The sequence below is a fragment of the Cetorhinus maximus genome, unplaced genomic scaffold (assembly GCF_964194155.1).
Source record: "Cetorhinus maximus unplaced genomic scaffold, sCetMax3.hap1.1 HAP1_SCAFFOLD_747, whole genome shotgun sequence".
NCBI lineage: Eukaryota > Metazoa > Chordata > Chondrichthyes > Lamniformes > Cetorhinidae > Cetorhinus > Cetorhinus maximus.
In genome coordinates, this window is record NW_027596689.1 from 65,338 (window position 1) to 86,324 (window position 20,987).

Consider the following 20,987-nt stretch of genomic DNA (forward strand, 5'->3'; position numbering starts at 1 on the left):
TCGAGGAGATAACAGAGAGGCTGAGAGAGGGGAATGAATGTCAGGATGAATGAGAGAAGGAACATTCGAATGAAATCATACAAAGAAAGAAGCAGACAGAGAAATGGAAAAAAATCACATACTGCTGTCTCTCAGTCTCCATTTCTAAGGAAAATACCTGCACACTGACTGGTGTCTCTCAGTCCCTCTCTCTCAGGGTGATATCTGTACACTGACTGGTGTCTCTCAGTCCCCTCTCTCTCGCAGGGAGATATCTGTATACTGACTGGTGTCTCTCAGTCCCTCTCTCTCAGAGAGATATCTGTACACTGACTGGTGTCTCTCAGTCCCTCTCTCTCAGGGAGATATCTGTACACTGACTGGTGTCTTTCAGTCCCCTCTCTCTCGCAGGGAGATATCTGTACACTGACTGGTGTCTCTCAGTCCCCTCTGTCTATCAGGGAGATATCTATAGCCTGACTGGTGTCTCATGGGCCCTCTCTCTCAGGGAAATATGTTACACTGACTGGTGTTTCTCAGTCCCTCTCTCTCCGAGTGATATCTGTACAGTGAAATGTGTCTCTCCGTCCCTCTATCTCAGGGAGATATCCTTGCAGTGATTGGTGTCTCTCAGTCCCTATCTCTCAGGGAGATATCTGTACAATGACTGTTGTCTCGCAGTCCCAATCTCACATAGAGATATCTTTACACTGACTGCTGTCTAGCATTCCATCCCTCTCAGGGAGATAACTGTACACTGACTGGTGTCTCTCAGTCCCTCTCTCTCAGGAAGATATCTGTACACTGACTGGTGTCTCTCAGTCCCTCTCTCTCAAGGAGATATCTGTACACTGACTGGTGTCTCTCAGTCCCTCTCTCTCAGGGAGATATCTGTACACTGACTGGTGTCTCTCAGTCCCCTATCTCTCATGGAGATATCTGTACACTGACTGGTGTCGCTCAGTTCCCCTCTCTCTGTGTGATATGTTTACACTGACTGGTGTCTCTCAGTAGCATTCTCTCAAGGAGATATCTGTACACTGACTGCTGTCTAGCAGTCCATGTCTCTCATGGAGATAACTGTGCACTGACTGGTGATTCTCAGGGCCTCTCTCTCAGGGAGATATCTGTACACTGACTGGTGACTCTCAGGCCCTCTCTCTAAGGGAGATATCTGCACACTGACAGGTGTCTCTCAGCCCTCTCTCTCAGGGAGATACCTGCACACTTACTGGTGTCGCTCAATTCCTCTCTCTCAAGGAGATATCTGTACACTGACTGGTGTCTCTCAGTCCCTCTCTCTCTCTCAGGGAGATATCTGTATACAGACTGGTGCCGCTCAGTCCCTCTCTCTCAGGGAGATATCTGTACACTGACTGTTGTCTCTCAGACCCACTCTCTCAGGGAGATATCTGTACACTGACTGTTGTCTCTCAGTCCCACTCTCTCAGGGAGATATCTGTACACTGACTGGTGTCTCTCAGTCCCCTCTCTCTCAGGGAGATATCTGTACACTGACTGGTGTCTCTGTCCAATCTCTCTCAGGGAGATATCTGCACACTGACTGGTGTCTCTCAGTCCCCGCTCTCTGGGAGATATCTGTACACTGACTGGTGTCTCTCAGTCCCACACTCTCATGGAGATATATTTACACTGACTGCTGTCTCTCAGTCCATCTCTCTCAGTGAGATACCTGTACACTGACTGGTGTCTCTCAGTCCCCTCTCTCAGGGAGATATCTGTACACTGGCTGGTGTCTCTCAGTCCCCTCTCTCAGGGAGATATATGAACACTGACTGGTGTCTCTCAGTCCCTGTCTCTCAGGGAGATATCTGTACACTGACTGGTGTCACTCAGTCCCTCTCTCTCAGGGAGATATCTGTACACTGACTGGTGTCTCTCAGTCCCTCTCATTCAGGGAGATATCTGTACACTGACTGGTGTCTCTCAGTCCCTCTCTCTCAGGGAGATATCTGTACACTGACTGGTGTCTCTCAGTCCCTCTCTCTCAGGGAGATATCTGTACACTGACTGGTGTCTCGCAGTCCCTCTCTCTCAGGGTGATATCTGTAACTAACTGGTGTCTCTCAGTCCCTCTCTCTCAGGGAGATATCTGTACACTGACTGGTGTCGCTCATGGATATACCTGTACACTGACTGTTGTCTCTCAGTCCCTCTCTCCCTCTGGCAGATATCTGTAAACTGACTGGTGTCTCTCAGTCCCCTCTCTCTCATGGTGATATCTGTACACAAACTGGTGTCTCTCAGTCCCCTCACTCAGGGAGAGATCTGTACAATAACTGGTGTCTCTCAGTCCCTATCTCTCAGGGAGATATCTGTTCTCTGACTGGTGTCTCTCAGTCCCTCTCTCTCAGGCAGATATCTGTACACTGACTGGTGTCTCACAGTCCCCTCTCTCTCAGGGAGATATCTGTACACTAACTGGTGTCTCTCAGTCCCTATCTCTCAGGGAGATATCGGCACACTGACAGGTGTCTCTCAGTCCCTCTCTCTCAGGAAGACATCTGTACACTGACAGGTGTCTCTCTGTCCCTCTCTCTCAGGGAGACATCTGTACACTGACTGGTGACTCTCAGTCCCTCTCTCTCTCTCAGGGAGATATCTGTACACTGACTGGTGTCTCTCAGTCCCTCTCTCTCAGGGAGATATCTGTAAACCGACTGGTGTCTCTCAGTCCATCTCTCTCAGGGAGATATCTGTACACTGACTGGTGTATCTCACTCCCTCCGATTCAGGGAGATATCTGTACACTGACCATTGTCTCTCAGTCCCTCTCTCTCAGGGAGATATCTGTACAATGACTGGTGTCTCTCAGTCCCAATCTCCCAGGGAGATAACTGTACACTGACTGGTGTCTCTCAGTCCCCTCTCTCTCAGGGAGATATCTGTACACTGACTGGTGTCTCTGTCCAATCTCTCTCAGGGAGTTATCTGCACACTGACTGGTGTCTCTCAGTCCCCACTCTCTGGGAGATATCTGTACACTGACTGGTGTCTCTGAGTCCCACACTCTCATGGAGATATATTTACACTGCTGTCTCTCAGTCCATCTCTCTCAGTGAGATACCTGTACACTGACTGGTGTCTCTCAGTCCCCTCTCTCAGGGAGATATCTGTACACTGGCTGGTGTCTCTCAGTCCCCTCTCTCAGGGAGATATATGTACACTGACTGGTGTCTCTCAGTCCCTGTCTCTCAGGGAGATATCTGTACACTGACTGGTGTCACTCAGTCCCTCTCTCTCAGGGAGATATCTGTACACTGACTGGTGTCTCTCAGTCCCTCTCCCTCAGGGAGATATCTGTACACTGACTGGTGTCTCTCAGTCCCTCTCTCTCAGGGAGATATCTGTACACTGACTGGTGTCTCTCAGTCCCTCTCTCTCAGGGAGATATCTGTACACTGACTGGTGTCTCTCAGTCCCTCTCTCTCAGGGAGATATCTGTACACTGACTGGTGTCTCTCAGTCCCTCTCTCTCAGGGAGAGATCTGTACACTGACAGGTGTCTCTCTGTCCCTCTCTCTCAGGGAGATATCTGTACACTGACTGGTTTCTCTCAGTCCCCTCTCTCTCAGGGAGTTATCTGTACACTGACTGGTGTCTCTCAGTCCCTCTCTCTCAGGGAGATATCTGTACACTAACTGGAGTCTATCAGTCCCTATCTCTCAGGGAGATATCTGCACACTGACAGTTGTCTCTCTGTCCCTCTCTCTCAGGGAGATATCTGTACACTGACTGGTTTCTCTCAGTCCCCTCTCTCTCAGGGAGATATCTGTACAATGACTGGTGTCTCTCAGTCCCCTCTCTCACGGAGATATCTGTACACTGGCTGGTGTCTCTGAGCCCCACACTCTCATGGAGATATCTTTACACTGACTGCTGTCTCACAGTCCATCTCTCTCAGTGAGATACCTGTTCACTGACTGGTGTCTCTCTGTCCCCTCTCTCAGGGAGATATCTGTACACTGACTGGTGTCTCTCAGTCCGTCTCTCTGAGGGAGATATCTGTACACTGACTGGTGCCTCTCAGTCCGTCTCTCTGAGGGAGATATCTGTACACTGACTGGTGTCACTCAGTCCGTCTCTCTGAGGGAGATATCTGTACACTGACTGCTGTCCCTCAGTCCCTCTCTCTCAGCCAGATATCTGTACACCGACTGGGGTCTCTCAGTCCCTCTATTTCAGGGAGATATCTGTACACTGCCTTTTGTCTCTCAGTCCCCTCTCTCAGGGAGATATCTGTACAATGACTGTTGTCTCGCAGTCCAAAACTCTCGCGGTGATATCTGTACACTGACTGGTGTCTTCAAGTCTCACCCTATCCGGGAGATATCTGCACAGTGACTGGTGTCTCTAAGTACCTCTCTCTCATGGAGATATCATTTCACTGACTGCTGTCTAGCAGTCCATCTCTCTCAGCGAGATAACTGTGCACTGACTGGTGTCTCTCAGTCCCACTCTCTCTGGGAGATATATGTACACTGACTGGTGTCTCTCAGTCCCTCTCTCTCTGGGAGATATCTGCAAACTGACTGGTGTCTCTCATTCCCACTCTCTCAGGGAGATATCTGTACACTGACTGGTGTCTCTCAGTCCCTCTCTCTCAGGGAGATATCTGTACACAGACTGGTGTCTCTCAGTCCCTCTCTCTCAGGGAGATATATGTACACTGACTGGTGTCTCTCAGTCCCTCTCTCTCAGGGAGATATCTGTACACTGACTGGTGTCTCTCAGTCCCTCTCTCTCAGGGAATATCTGTACACTGACTGGTGTCTCTCAGTCCTCTCTCTCTCAGGGAGATATCTGTACACTGACTGGTGTCTCTCAGTCAATCTCTCTCAGGGAGATATCTGTACACTGACTGGTGTCTCTCAGTCCCTCTCTCTCAGGGAGATATCTGTACACTGACTGGTGTCTCTCAGTCCCTCTCTCTCAGGGAGATATCTGTACACTGACTGGTGTCTCTCAGTCCCTCTCTCTCAGGGAGATATCTGTACTCTGACTGGTGTCTCTCCGTCCCCTCTCTCTCGGGTAGATATCTGTACACTGACTGGCGTCTCTCAGTCACTCTCTCTCAGGGAAATATCTGCACACTGACTGGTGTCTCTCAGTCCTCTCTTTCTCAGGGAGATATCTGTACACTGACTGGTGTCTCTCAGTCCCCTCTCTCTCAGGGAGATATCTGTACACTGACTGGTCTCTCTCAGTCCCTCTCTCTCAGGGAGATATCTGTACACTGACTGGTGTCTCTCAGTCCCTCTCTATCAGGGAGACATCTGTACACTGACTGGTGTCTCTCAGTCCCTCTCTCTCAGGGAGATATCTGTACACTGACTCGTGTCTCTCATTTCCTCTCGCTCAGGGAGATATCTGTACACTGACTGGTGTCTCTCAGTCCCTCTCTCTCTCAGGGAGATATCTGTACTCTGACTGGAAACTCACAATCCCTCACTCTCAGGGAGATATCTGTATACTGACTGGTGTCTCTCAGTCCCTCTCTCTCTCAGGGAGATATCTGTACAATAACAGGTGTCTCTAAGTCCCTCTCTCTGACGGAGATATCTGTATACAGACTGGTGTCTCTCAGTCTCTCTCTCTGTCAGGGAGATATCTGTACACTGACTGATGTCTCTCAGTCCCTATCTCAGGGAGATAACTGTACATTGACTGGTGTCTCTCAGTCCCTCTCTCTCAGGGAATTATCTGTACCCTGACTGGTTTCTCTCAGTCCCTATCTCTCAGCGAGATATCTGTACACTGTCTGTTGTCTCTCTGTCCCTCTCTCTCAGGGAGATATCTGTACACTGACTGGTGTCTCTCAGTCCCCTCCCTCTGGGAGATATCTGTACACTGCCTGTTGTCTCTCAGTCCCTTTCTCTCAGGGAGATATCTGTCTCTCAGTCCCTCTCTCTCAGGGTTATATCTGTACACTAACTGGTGTCTCTCAGTCCCCTCTCTCAGGGAGATAACTGTACATTGAGTTGTGTCTCCCTGTCCTTATCTCTGAGGGAGGTATCTGTACGCTGACTGGTATTTCTCATTCCCTTCTCTCTCAGGGAGATATCTGTACACTGAATGGTGACTCTCAGTCCCTCTCTCTCAGAGAGATATCTGTACACTGACTGGCGTCTCGCAGTCCCTCTCTCTCATGGAGCTATCTGTCCACTGACTGGTGTCTCTCAGTCCCTATCTCTCAGGGAGATATCTGTACACTGACTGTGGTCTCTCAGCCTCTCTCTCTCAGGGAGGTAACTGTACAATGACTGGTTTCTCTCAGTCCCTATCTCTCAGGGACATATCTGTAACAGACTGCTATCTCCCAGTCCTACTCTCTCAGGGAGTTATTGGGACACTGACTGGTGTCTATCAGCCCCTCTCTCTCAGGGTGATATCGGTACAATGACTGGTCATTCCCAGTCCCTCTCTCTCTCTGGGAGATACATGTACGCTGACTGGTGTCTCTCAGTCCCCTCTCTCTTAAGGAGATATCTGAGCATTTACTGGTGTCCCTCAGTCCAATTCTCTCAGGGAGATATTTGTACACTGACTGGTGTCTCTCAGGCGATCTCTCTCAGGGAGATATCTTTACACAGACTGGTGTCTCTCAGTCCATCTCTCACAGTGAGATATCTGTACACGGACTGGTGTCTCTCAGTCCCTCTCTCTCAGGGAGATACCTGTACACGAACTGGTGTCTCTCAGTCCCAGATTCTCTGAGAGTTATCTGCACATTGATTGGTGTCTATCAGACCCTCTCTCTCAGGGTGATATCTGTACAATGACTGGACATTCCCAGTCCCTCTCTCTCAGGGAGTTTGCTGTACACTGACTGGTGTCTCTCAGTCCCTCTCTCAGGGAGATATCGGTACACTGACTGGTGTCTCTCAGTCCCCTCTCTCTCAGGGAGATATCGACACACTGACTGGTGTCTCTCAGTCCCTCTCTCTCAGGGAGATATCTTTACACTGACTGGTGTCTCTCAGTTCGTCTCTCTCAGGGATATATCTGTACACAGACTGGTGTCTCTCAGTCCCTCTCTCTGAGCGAGATATCTGTACACTGACTGGTCTCTCTCAGTCACTCACTCTCAGGGAGATATCTGTACACTGACTGGTGTCTCTCAGTCCCACTCTCTCAGGGAGATATCTGTACACTGACTGGTGTCTCTCAGTCCTCTCTTTCTCAGGGAGATAACTGTACACTGACTGTTGTCTCTCAGTCCCCTCACTCTCAGGGAGATTTTTATACACTGACTGTTGTCACTCAGTCCGCTCTATCTGGGAGATATCTGCACACTTCCTGGTGTCTCTCTGTCCCTCTCTCTCAGCGTGATATCTGTACACTGACTGGTGTCTCTCAGTCCCCTCTCTCTCAGGGAGATATCGACACACTGACTGGTGTCTCTCAGTCCCACTGTCTCAGGGAGATAACTGTACATTAAGTGGTGTCTCCCTGTCCTTATCTCTGAGGGAGGTATCTGTAAGCTGACTGGTGTCTCTCAGTCCCTCTCTCTCAGGGATATATCTGTACACTGACAGGTGTCTCTCAGTCCCTCTCTCTCAGGGAGATATCTGCACACTGAATGGTGTCTCTCAGTCCCTCTCTCTCAAGGAGATATCTGTTCACTGACTGGTGTCTCTCAGCCTCTCTCTCTCAGGGAGATATCTGTACACTGACTGGTGTCTCTCAGTCCCTCTCTCTCAGGGAGATATCTGTATACTGACTGGTGTCTCTCAGTCCCTCTCTCTCTGGGAGATATCTGTACACTGACTGGTCTCTCTCAGTCCCTCTATCTCAGGGAGATAAATGTTCATTGAGTGGTGTCTCCCTGTCCTTATCTCTGAGGGAGGTATCTGTACGCTGACTGCTGTCTGTCAGTCCCCTCTCTATCAGAGAGATATCTGTACACTTACTGGTTTCCCACATTCCGTTTGTCTCAGGGAGATATTTGTACACTGACTGGTGTCTCTCAGTACATCTCTCTCAGTGAGATATCTGTACACTGACTGGTGTCTCTCAGTCCCTCTCTCTCAGGGAGATATCTGTACACTGACTGGTCTCTCTCAGTCACTCTCTCTCAGGGAGATATCTGTAAACTGACTGGTGTCTCTCAGTCCCACTCTCTCAGGGAGATATCTGTACACTGACTGTTGTCTCTCAGTCCCACTGTCTCAGGGAGATAACTGTACATTAAGTGGTGTCTCCCTGTCCTTATCTCTGAGGGAGGTATCTGTACGCTGACTGGTATCTCTCAGTCGCTTCTCTCTCAGGGAGATATCTGTACACTGACTGGTGTCTCTCAGTCCCTCTCTCTCAGGGAGATATCTGTGCACTGACCGTTGTCTCTCAGTCCCTCTCTCTCAGGGAGATATCTGTACACTGACTGGTGTCCGTCAGTCCCAATCCCTCAGGGAGATATCTGTACACTGACTGGTGTCTCACAGTCTTTCTCTCTCAGGGAGATATCTGTACATTGACCGTTGTCTCTCAGTCCCTCTCTCTCAGGGAGATATATGTACACTGACTGGTGTCTCTCAGTCCCTCCCATCTCAGGGAGATATCTGTACACTGACTGGTGTCTCTCAGTCCCTCTGTCTCAGGCAGATATCTGTACACTCACTCGTGTCGCTTATGGCGATACCTGTACACTGACTGGTGTCTCTCAGTCCCTCTCTCTCAGGGAGATATCTTTACACTAACTGGTGTCTCTCAGTCCCCTCACTCAGGGAGAGATCTGTACACTGACTGGTGTCTCTCAGTCCACTCTCTCAGGGAGATATCTGCACACTGACTGATGTCTCTCAGTCCCTCTGTCTCAGGCAGATAAATGTACATTGAGTGGTGTCTCCCTGTCCTTATCTCTGAGGGAGGTATCTGTACGCTGACTGGTGTCTCTCAGTCCCTCTCTCTCAGGGATATATCTGTACACTGAATGGTGTCTCTCAGTCCCTCTCTCTCAGGGAGATATCTGCACACTGACTGGTGTCTCTTAGTCCCTCTCTCTCTGGGAGATATCTGTACACTGACTGGTGTCTCTCAGTCCCTCTCTCTCAGGGAGGTATCTGTACGCTGACTGCTGTCTGTCAGTCCCCTCTCTATCAGAGAGATATCTGTACACTTACTGGTTTCCCTCATTCCGTTTCTCTCAGGGAGATATTTGTAAACTGACTGGTGTCTCTCAGTACATCTCTCTCAGTGAGATATCTGTACACTGACTGGTGTCTCTCAGTACCTCTCTCTCAGGGAGATATCTGTAAACTGACTGGTGTCTCTCAGTCCCTCTCTCTCAGGGAGATAACTGTACACTGACTGGTGTCTCTCAGTCCCTCTCTCTCAGGAGGATATCTGTACACTGACTGGTGTCGCTCATGGAGATACCTGTACACTGACTGTTGTCTCTCAGTCCCTCTCTACCTCTGGCAGATATCTGTAAACTGACTGGTGTCTCTCAGTCCCCTCTCTCTCATGGTGATATCTGTACACTAACTGGTGTCTCTCAGTCCCCTCAATCAGGGAGAGATCTGTACACTGACTGGTGTCTCTCAGTCCCTCTCTCTCAGGGAGATATCTGTACAGTGACTGGTGTCTCTCAGTTCCTCTCTCTCAGGGTGATATCAGTACACAAACTGTTTTCTCTCAGTCCCCTCACTTTGGGAGAGATCTGTACACTAACTGGTGTCTCTCAGTCCCTCTCTCTCAGGGAGATATCTGTACACTGACTGGTGTCTCTCAGTCCCCTCTCTCTCAGGGAGTTATCTGTACACTGACTGGTGTCTCTCAGTCCCGATCTCTCAGGGAGATATCTGCACACTGACAGGTGTCTCTCTGTCCCTCTCTCTCAGGGAGATATCTGTACACTGACTGGTTTCTCTCAGTCCCCTCTCTCTCAGGGAGATATCTGTACACTGACTGGTGTCACTCAATCCACTCTCTCTCAGGGAGATATCTGTACAATGACTGGTGTCTCTCAGTCCCCTCTCTCACGGAGATATCTGTACACTGGCTGGTGTCTCTGAGCCCCACACTCTCATGGAGATATCTTTACACTGACTGCTGTCTCACAGTCCATCTCTCTCAGTGAGATGCCTGTACACAGACTGGTGTCTCTCAGTCCCCTCTCTCATGGAGATATCTGTACACTGACTGGTGTCTCTCAGTCCCTCTCTCTCAGTGAGATATCTGTACACTGACTGGTGTCTCTCAGTCCCCTCTCTCTCAGGGAGATATCTGTACACTGACTGGTGTCTCTCAGTTCCTCTCTCTCAGGGATATATCTGTACACAGACTGGTGTTTCTCAGTCCCTCTCTATAAGCGAGATATCTGTACACTGACTGGTCTCTCTCAGTCACTCTCTCTCAGGGACATATATGTACAATGACTCGTGTCTCTCAGTCCCTCTCTCTCAGGGAGATATCTGTACACTGACTGGTGTCTCTCAGCCTCTCTCTCTCAGGGAGATAACTGTACACTGACTGGTGTCTCTCAGTCCCTCTCTCTCAGGGAGATATCTGTACACTGACTCGTGTCTCTCAGTCCCCTCTCTCTCAGAGAGATATCTGTACACTTACTGGTTTCCCTCATTCCGTTTCTCTCAGGGAGATATTTGTACACTGACTGGTGTCTCTCAGTACATCTCTCTCAGTGAGATATCTGTACACTGACTGGTGTCTCTCAGTCCCTCTCTCTCAGGGAGATATCTGTACACTGACTGGTGTCTCTCAGTCCCTCTCTCTCAGGAAGATATCTGTAAACTGACTGGTGTCTCTCAGTCCCTCTCTCTCAGGCAGATATCTGTACACTGACTGGTGTCGCTCATGGAGATACCTGTACACTGACTGTTGTCTCTCAGTCCCTCTCTACCTCTGGCAGATATCTGTACACAGACTGGTGTCTCTCAGTCCATCTCTCACAGTGAGATATCTGTACACGGACTGGTGTCTCTCAGTCCCTCTCTCTCAGGGAGATACCTGTACACTGATTGGTGTCTCTCAGTCCCTCTCTCTCAGGGAGATACCTGTACACTGACTGGTGTCTATCAGTCCCTCTCTCTCAGGGAGATATCTGTACACTGACTGGTGTCTCTCAGTCCCTCTCTCTCAGGGAGATATCTGTACACGGACTGGAGTCTCTCAGTCCCAGATTCTCTGAGAGTTATCTGCACGTTGACTGGTGTCTATCAGACCCTCTCTCTCAGGGTGATATCTGTACAATGACTGGTCATTCCCAGTCCCTCTCTCTCTCTGGGAGATACATGTACACTGACTGGTGTCTCTCAGTCCCTCTCTCTCTGGGAGATATCTGTACACTGACTGGTGTCTCTCAGTCCCTCTCTCAGGGAGATATCTGTACACTGACTGGTGTCTCTCAGTCCCTCTCTCTCAGGGAGATATCTGTACACTGACTGGTATCTCTCAGTCCCACTCTCTCAGGGAGATATCTGTACACTGAATGGTGTCTCTCAGTCCTCTCTTTCTCAGGGAAATATCTGTACACTGACTGTTGTCTCTCAGTCCGCTCTCTCTGGGAGATATCTGTACACTTCCTGGTGTCTCTCTGTCCCTCTCTCTCAGCGTGATATCTGTACACTGACTGTTGTCTCTCAGTCCCACTTTCTCAGGGAGATAACTGCACATAAATTGGTGTCTCCCTGTCCTTATCTCTGAGGGAGGTATCTGTATGCTGACTGGTATCTCTCAGTCGCTTCTCACTCAGGGAGATATCTGTACACTGACTGGTGTCTCTCAGTCCCTCTCTCTCAGGGAGATATCTGTACACTGACCGTTGTCTCTCAGTCCCTCTCTCTCAGGGAGATATCTGTACACTGACTGGTGTCCGTCAGTCCCAATCTCCCAGGGAGATATCTGTACACTGACTGGTGTCTCACAGTCCCTCTCTCTCAGGGAGATATCTGTACACTGACCGTTGTCTCTCAGTCCCTCTCTCTCAGGGAGATATATGTACACTGACTGGTGTCTTTCAGTCCCTCCCATCTCAGGGAGATATCTGTACACTGAATGGTGTATCTCAGTCCCTCTGTCTCAGGCAGATATCTGTACACTCACTCGTGTCGCTTATGGCGATACCTGTACACTGACTGGTGTCTCTCAGTCCCTCTCTCTCAGGGAGATTTCTGTACACTAACTGGTGTCTCTCAGTCCCCTCACTCTGGGAGAGATCTGTACACTGACTGGTGTCTCTCAGTCCACTCTCTCAGGTAGATATCTGCAAACTGACTGGTGTCTCTCAGTCCCTCTGTCTCAGGGAGATAAATGTACATTGAGTGGTGTCTCCCTGTCCTTATCTCTGAGGGAGGTATCTGTACACTGACTGGGGTCTCTCAGCCTCTCTCTCTCAGGGAGGTAACTGTACAATGACTGTTTTCTCTCAGTCCCTATCTCTCAGGGACATATCTGTAACAGACTGCTATCTCCCAGTCCTACTCTCTCAGGGAGTTATCTGGACACTGATTGGTGTCTATCAGCCCCTCTCTCTCAGGGTGATATCGGTACAATGACTGGTCATTCCCAGTCCCTCTCTCTCTCTGGGAGATACATGTACACTGACTGGTGTCTCTCAGCCTCTCTCTCTCAGGGAGATATCTGTACACTGACTGGTGTCTCTCAGTCCCTCTCTCACAGGGAGATATCTGTATACTGACTGGTGTCTCTCAGGCCCTCTCTCTCAGGGAGATATCTGTACACTGACTGGTGTCTCTCAGTCCACTCTCTCAGGGAGATATCTGCACACTGACTGGTGTCTCTCAGTCCCTCTTTCTCAGGGAGATAAATGTACATTGAGTTGTGTCTCCCTGTCCTTATCTCTGAGGGAGGTATCTGTACGCTGACTGGTGTCTCTCAGTCCCTCTTTCTCAGGGATATATCTGTACACTGACTGGGGTCTCTCAGTCCCTCTCTCTCAGGGAGATATCTGTACACTGACTGGTGTCTCTCAGTCCCTCTCTCTCATGGAGATATCTGTACACTGACTGGTGTCTCTCAGCCTCTCTCTCTCAGGGAGATAACTGTACACTGACTGGTGTCTCTCAGTCCCTCTCTCTCAGTGAGATATCTGTACACTGACTGGTGTCTCTCAGTCCCCTCTCTCTCAGGGAGATATCTGTACACTGACTGGTGTCTCTCAGTTCCTCTCTCTCAGGGATATATCTGTACACAGACTGGTGTTTCTCAGTCCCTCTCTATAAGCGAGATATCTGTACACTGACTGGTCTCTCTCAGTCACTCTCTCTCAGGGAGATATCTGCACAATGACTCGTGTTTCTCAGTCCCTCTCTCTCAGGGAGATATCTGTACACCGACTGGTGTCTCTCAGTCCCCTCTCTCTCAGGGAGATATCTGTACACTGACTGGTATCTCTCAGTCCCACTCTCTCAGGGAGATATCTGTACACTGAATGGTGTCTCTCAGTCCTCTCTTTCTCAGGGAAATATCTGTACACTGACTGTTGTCTCTCAGTCCGCTCTCTCTGGGAGATATCTGTACACTTCCTGGTGTCTCTCTGTCCCTCTCTCTCAGCGTGATATCTGTACACTGACTGTTGTCTCTCAGTCCCACTTTCTCAGGGAGATAACTGTACATAAATTGGTGTCTCCCTGTCCTTATCTCTGAGGGAGGTATCTGTATGCTGACTGGTATCTCTCAGTCGCTTCTCACTCAGGGAGATATCTGTACACTGACTGGTGTCTCTCAGTCCCTCTCTCTCAGGGAGATATCTGTACACTGACCGTTGTCTCTCAGTCCCTCTCTCTCAGGGAGATATCTGTACACTGACTGGTGTCCGTCAGTCCCAATCTCCCAGGGAGATATCTGTACACTGACTGGTGTCTCACAGTCCCTCTCTCTCAGGGAGATATCTGTACACTGACCGTTGTCTCTCAGTCCCTCTCTCTCAGGGAGATATATGTACACTGACTGGTGTCTTTCAGTCCCTCCCATCTCAGGGAGATATCTGTACACTGAATGGTGTATCTCAGTCCCTCTGTCTCAGGCAGATATCTGTACACTCACTCGTGTCGCTTATGGCGATACCTGTACACTGACTGGTGTCTCTCAGTCCCTCTCTCTCAGGGAGATTTCTGTACACTAACTGGTGTCTCTCAGTCCCCTCACTCTGGGAGAGATCTGTACACTGACTGGTGTCTCTCAGTCCACTCTCTCAGGTAGATATCTGCAAACTGACTGGTGTCTCTCAGTCCCTCTGTCTCAGGGAGATAAATGTACATTGAGTGGTGTCTCCCTGTCCTTATCTCTGAGGGAGGTATCTGTACACTGACTGGGGTCTCTCAGCCTCTCTCTCTCAGGGAGGTAACTGTACAATGACTGTTTTCTCTCAGTCCCTATCTCTCAGGGACATATCTGTAACAGACTGCTATCTCCCAGTCCTACTCTCTCAGGGAGTTATCTGGACACTGATTGGTGTCTATCAGCCCCTCTCTCTCAGGGTGATATCGGTACAATGACTGGTCATTCCCAGTCCCTCTCTCTCTCTGGGAGATACATGTACACTGACTGGTGTCTCTCAGTCCCTCTCTCTCAGGGAGATATCTGCACACTGACTGGTGTCTCTCAGTCCCTCTCTCTCAAGGAGATATCTGTTCACTGTCTGGTGTCTCTCAGCCTCTCTCTCTCAGGGAGATATCTGTACACTGACTGGTGTCTCTCAGTCCCTCTCTCACAGGGAGATATCTGTATACTGACTGGTGTCTCTCAGGCCCTCTCTCTCAGGGAGATATCTGTACACTGACTGGTGTCTCTCAGTCCACTCTCTCAGGGAGATATCTGCACACTGACTGGTGTCTCTCAGTCCCTCTTTCTCAGGGAGATAAATGTACATTGAGTTGTATCTCCCTGTCCTTATCTCTGAGGGAGGTATCTGTACGCTGACTGGTGTCTCTCAGTCCCTCTTTCTCAGGGATATATCTGTACACTGACTGGGGTCTCTCAGTCCCTCTCTCTCAGGGAGATATCTGTACACTGACTGGTGTCTCTCAGTCCCTCTCTCTCATGGAGATATCTGTACACTGACTGGTGTCTCTCAGCCTCTCTCTCTCAGGGAGATAACTGTACACTGACTGGTGTCTCTCAGTCCCTCTCTCTCAGGGAGATATCTGTACACTGACTCGTGTCTCTCAGTCCCCTCTCTCTCAGAGAGATATCTGTACACTTACTGGTTTCCCTCATTCCGTTTCTCTCAGGGAGATATTTGTACACTGACTGGTGTCTCTCAGTACATCTCTCTCAGTGAGATATCTGTACACTGACTGGTGTCTCTCAGTCCCTCTCTCTCAGGGAGATATCTGTACACTGACTGGTGTCTCTCAGTCCCTCTCTCTCAGGAAGATATCTGTAAACTGACTGGTGTCTCTCAGTCCCTCTCTCTCAGGCAGATATCTGTACACTGACTGGTGTCGCTCATGGAGATACCTGTACACTGACTGTTGTCTCTCAATCCCTCTCTACCTCTGGCAGATATCTGTACACAGACTGGTGTCTCTCAGTCCATCTCTCACAGTGAGATATCTGTACACGGACTGGTGTCTCTCAGTCCCTCTCTCTCAGGGAGATACCTGTACACTGATTGGTGTCTCTCAGTCCCTCTCTCTCAGGGAGATACCTGTACACTGACTGGTGTCTATCAGTCCCTCTCTCTCAGGGAGATATCTGTACACTGACTGGTGTCTCTCAGTCCCTCTCTCTCAGGGAGATATCTGTACACGGACTGGAGTCTCTCAGTCCCAGATTCTCTGAGAGTTATCTGCACGTTGACTGGTGTCTATCAGACCCTCTCTCTCAGGGTGATATCTGTACAATGACTGGTCATTCCCAGTCCCTCTCTCTCTCTGGGAGATACATGTACACTGACTGGTGTCTCTCAGTCCCTCTCTCTCTGGGAGATATCTGTACACTGACTGGTGTCTCTCAGTCCCTCTCTCAGGGAGATATCTGTACACTGACTGGTGTCTCTCAGTCCCTCTCTCTCAGGGAGATATCTGTACACTGACTGGTGTCTCTCAGCCCCCTCTCTCTCAGGGAGATATCGGCACACTGACTGGTGTCTCTCAGTCCCTCTATCTCAGGGAGATATCTGTACAATGACTGGTGTCTCTCAGTCCCTCTATCTCAGGGAGATATCTGTATACTGACTGGTGTCTCTCAGTTCCTCTCTCTCAGGGAGATATCTGTACACAGACTGGTGTCTCTCAGTCCCTCTCTCTAAGGGAGATATCGGTACACTTACTGGTCTCTCTCTAAGTCACTCTCTCTCAGGGAGATATCTGTACACTGACTGGTGTCTCTCAGTCCCTCTCTCTCAGGGAGATATCTGTACACTGACTGGTGTCTCTCAGTCCCCTTTCTCAGGGAGATATCTGTACACTGACTGGTGTCTCTTAGTCCCTCTCTCTCAGGGAGATATCTGTACACTGACTTGTGTCTCTCAGTCCCTCTCTCTCAGGGATATATATGTACAATGACTTGTGACTCAGTCCCTATCTCTCAGGGACACATCTGTTACAGACTGGTGTCTCTCAGTCCCAGATTCTCTCTGAGTTTTCTGTACTTTGACTGGTGTCTAATAGCCCCTCTCTCTCAGTGTGATATCTGTACAATGACTGGTCATTCCCAGTCCCTCTCTCTCTCTGGGAGATACATGTACTCTGACTGGTGTCTCTCAATCCCTATCTCTCAGGGAGTTAGCTGTACACTGACTGGTGTCTCTCAGTCCCTCTCTCTCAGTGAGATATCTGTACACTGACTGGTGTCTCTCAGTCCCCTCTCTCTCAGGGAGATATCTGTACACTGACTGGTGTCTCTCAGTTCCTCTCTCTCAGGGATATATCTGTACACAGACTGGTGTTTCTCAGTCCCTCTCTATAAGCGAGATATCTGTACACTGACTGGTCTCTCTCAGTCACTCTCTCTCAGGGAGATATCTGTACAATGACTCGTGTCTCTCAGTCCCTCTCTCTCAGGGAGATATCTGTACACCGACTGGTGTCTCTCAGTCCCCTCTCTCTCAGGGAGATATCTGTACACTGACTGGTATCTCTCAGTCCCACTCTCTCAGGGAGATATCTGTACACTGAATGGTGTCTCTCAGTCCTCTCTTTCTCAGGGAAATATCTGTACACTGACTGTTGTCTCTCAGTCCGCTCTCTCTGGGAGATATCTGTACACTTCCTGGTGTCTCTCTGTCCCTCTCTCTCAGCGTGATATCTGTACACTGACTGTTGTCTCTCGTCCCACTTTCTCAGGGAGATAACTGTACATAAATTGGTGTCTCCCTGTCCTTATCTCTGAGGGAGGTATCTGTATGCTGACTGGTATCTCTCAGTCGCTTCTCACTCAGGGAGATATCTGTACACTGACTGGTGTCTCTCAGTCCCTCTCTCTCAGGGAGATATCTGTACACTGACCGTTGTCTCTCAGTCCCTCTCTCTCAGGGAGATATCTGTACACTGACTGGTGTCCGTCAGTCCCAATCTCCCAGGGAGATATCTGTACACTGACTGGTGTCTCACAGTCCCTCTCTCTCAGGGAGATATCTGTACACTGACCGTTGTCTCTCAGTCCCTCTCTCTCAGGGAGATATATGTACACTGACTGGTGTCTTTCAGTCCCTCCCATCTCAGGGAGATATCTGTACACTGACTGGTGTCTCTCAGTCCCTCTGTCTCAGGCAGATATCTGTACACTCACTCGTGTCGCTTATGGCGATACCTGTACACTGACTGGTGTCTCTCAGTCCCTCTCTCTCAGGGAGATTTCTGTACACTAACTGGTGTCTCTCAGTCCCCTCACTCTGGGAGAGATCTGTACACTGACTGGTGTCTCTCAGTCCACTCTCTCAGGTAGATATCTGCAAACTGACTGGTGTCTCTCAGTCCCTCTGTCTCAGGGAGATAAATGTACATTGAGTGGTGTCTCCCTGTCCTTATCTCTGAGGGAGGTATCTGTACACTGACTGGGGTCTCTCAGCCTCTCTCTCTCAGGGAGGTAACTGTACAATGACTGTTTTCTCTCAGTCCCTATCTCTCAGGGACATATCTGTAACAGACTGCTATCTCCCAGTCCTACTCTCTCAGGGAGTTATCTGGACACTGATTGGTGTCTATCAGCCCCTCTCTCTCAGGGTGATATCGGTACAATGACTGGTCATTCCCAGTCCCTCTCTCTCTCTGGGAGATACATGTACACTGACTTGTGTCTCTCAGTCCACTCTCTCTTATGGAGATATCTGAACACTTACTGGTGTCCCTCAGTCCAATTCTCTCATGGAGATATATGTACACTGACTAGTGTCTCTCAGGCGATCTCTCACAGTGAGATATCTGTACACGGACTGGTGTCCCTCAGTCCCTCTCTCTCAGGGTGATATCTGTACACTGACTGGTGTCTCTCAGTCCCTCTCTCTCAGGGAGATATCTGCACACTGACTGGTGTCTCTCAGTCCCTCTCTCTCAAGGAGATATCTGTTCACTGTCTGGTGTCTCTCAGCCTCTCTCTCTCAGGGAGATATCTGTACACTGACTGGTGTCTCTCAGTCCCTCTCTCACAGGGAGATATCTGTATACTGACAGGTGTCTCTCAGGCCCTCTCTCTCAGGGAGATATCTGTACACTGACTGGTGTCTCTCAGTCCACTCTCTCAGGGAGATATCTGCACACTGACTGGTGTCTCTCAGTCCCTCTTTCTCAGGGAGATAAATGTACATTGAGTTGTGTCTCCCTTTCCTTATCTCTGAGGGAGGTATCTGTACGCTGACTGGTGTCTCTCAGTCCCTCTTTCTCAGGGATATATCTGTACACTGACTGGGGTCTCTCAGTCCCTCTCTCTCAGGGAGATATCTGTACACTGACTGGTGTCTCTCAGTCCCTCTCTCTCAAGGAGATATCTGTACACTGACTGGTGTCTCTCAGCCTCTCTCTCTCAGGGAGATAACTGTACACTGACTGGTGTCTCTCAGTCCCTCTCTCTCAGGGAGATATCTGTACACTGACTCGTGTCTCTCAGTCCCCTCTCTCTCAGAGAGATATCTTTACACTTACTGGTTTCCCTCATTCCTTATCTCTCAGGGAGATATTTGTACACTGACTGGTGTCTCTCAGTACATCTCTCTCAGTGAGATATCTGTACACTGACTGGTGTCTCTCAGTCCCTCTCTCTCAGGGAGATATCTGTACACTGACTGGTGTCTCTCAGTCCCTCTCTCTCAGGAAGATATCTGTAAACTGACTGGTGTCTCTCAGTCCCTCTCTCTCAGGCAGATATCTGTACACTGACTGGTGTCGCTCATGGAGATACCTGTACACTGACTGTTGTCTCTCAGTCCCTCTCTACCTCTGGCAGATATCTGTACACAGACTGGTGTCTCTCAGTCCATCTCTCACAGTGAGATATCTGTACACGGACTGGTGTCTCTCAGTCCCTCTCTCTCAGGGAGATACCAGTACACTGATTGGTGTCTCTCAGTCCCTCTCTCTCAGGGAGATACCTGTACACTGACTGGTGTCTATCAGTCCCTCTCTCTCAGGGAGATATCTGTACACTGACTGGTGTCTCTCAGTCCCTCTCTCTCAGGGAGATATCTGTACACGGACTTGAGTCTCTCAGTCCCAGATTCTCTGAGAGTTATCTGCACGTTGACTGGTGTCTATCAGACCCTCTCTCTCAGGGTGATATCTGTACAATGACTGGTCATTCCCAGTCCCTCTCTCTCTCTGGGAGATACATGTACACTGACTGGTGTCTCTCAGTCCCTCTCTCTCTGGGAGATATCTGTACACTGACTGGTGTCTCTCAGTCCCTCTCTCAGGGAGATATCTGTACACTGACTGGTGTCTCTCAGTCCCTCTCTCTCAGGGAGATATCTGTACACTGACTGGTGTCTCTCAGTCCCCTCTCTCTCAGAGAGATATCTTTACACTTACTGGTTTCCCTCATTCCTTATCTCTCAGGGAGATATTTGTACACTGACTGGTGTCTCTCAGTACATCTCTCTCAGTGAGATATCTGTACACTGACTGGTGTCTCTCAGTCCCTCTCTCTCAGGGAGATATCTGTACACTGACTGGTGTCTCTCAGTCCCTCTCTCTCAGGAAGATATCTGTAAACTGACTGGTGTCTCTCAGTCCCTCTCTCTCAGGCAGATATCTGTACACTGACTGGTGTCGCTCATGGAGATACCTGTACACTGACTGTTGTCTCTCAGTCCCTCTCTACCTCTGGCAGATATCTGTACACAGACTGGTGTCTCTCAGTCCATCTCTCACAGTGAGATATCTGTACACGGACTGGTGTCTCTCAGTCCCTCTCTCTCAGGGAGATACCAGTACACTGATTGGTGTCTCTCAGTCCCTCTCTCTCAGGGAGATACCTGTACACTGACTGGTGTCTATCAGTCCCTCTCTCTCAGGGAGATATCTGTACACTGACTGGTGTCTCTCAGTCCCTCTCTCTCAGGGAGATATCTGTACACGGACTTGAGTCTCTCAGTCCCAGATTCTCTGAGAGTTATCTGCACGTTGACTGGTGTCTATCAGACCCTCTCTCTCAGGGTGATATCTGTACAATGACTGGTCATTCCCAGTCCCTCTCTCTCTCTGGGAGATACATGTACACTGACTGGTGTCTCTCAGTCCCTCTCTCTCTGGGAGATATCTGTACACTGACTGGTGTCTCTCAGTCCCTCTCTCAGGGAGATATCTGTACACTGACTGGTGTCTCTCAGTCCCTCTCTCTCAGGGAGATATCTGTACACTGACTGGTGTCTCTCAGTCCCCTCTCTCTCAGGGAGATATCGGCACACTGACTGGTGTCTCTCAGTCCCTCTCTCTCAGGGAGATATCTGTACACTGACTGGTGTCTCTCAGTTCCTCTCTCTCAGGGATATATCTGTACACAGACTGGTGTGTCTCAGTCCCTCTCTCTAAGGGAGATATCTGTACACTGACTGGTCTCTCTCAGTCACT

At 49.5% G+C, this 20,987-nt stretch overlaps 1 protein-coding gene across 2 annotated transcripts in view; it reads right to left on the reverse strand.

The window, feature by feature from the left end:
• The window catches only part of LOC144674673 (rho GTPase-activating protein 30-like), a 123,250-nt gene that overhangs the window by 17,342 nt on the left and 84,921 nt on the right, over positions 1–20,987 (reverse strand). The window lies entirely within an intron of this gene.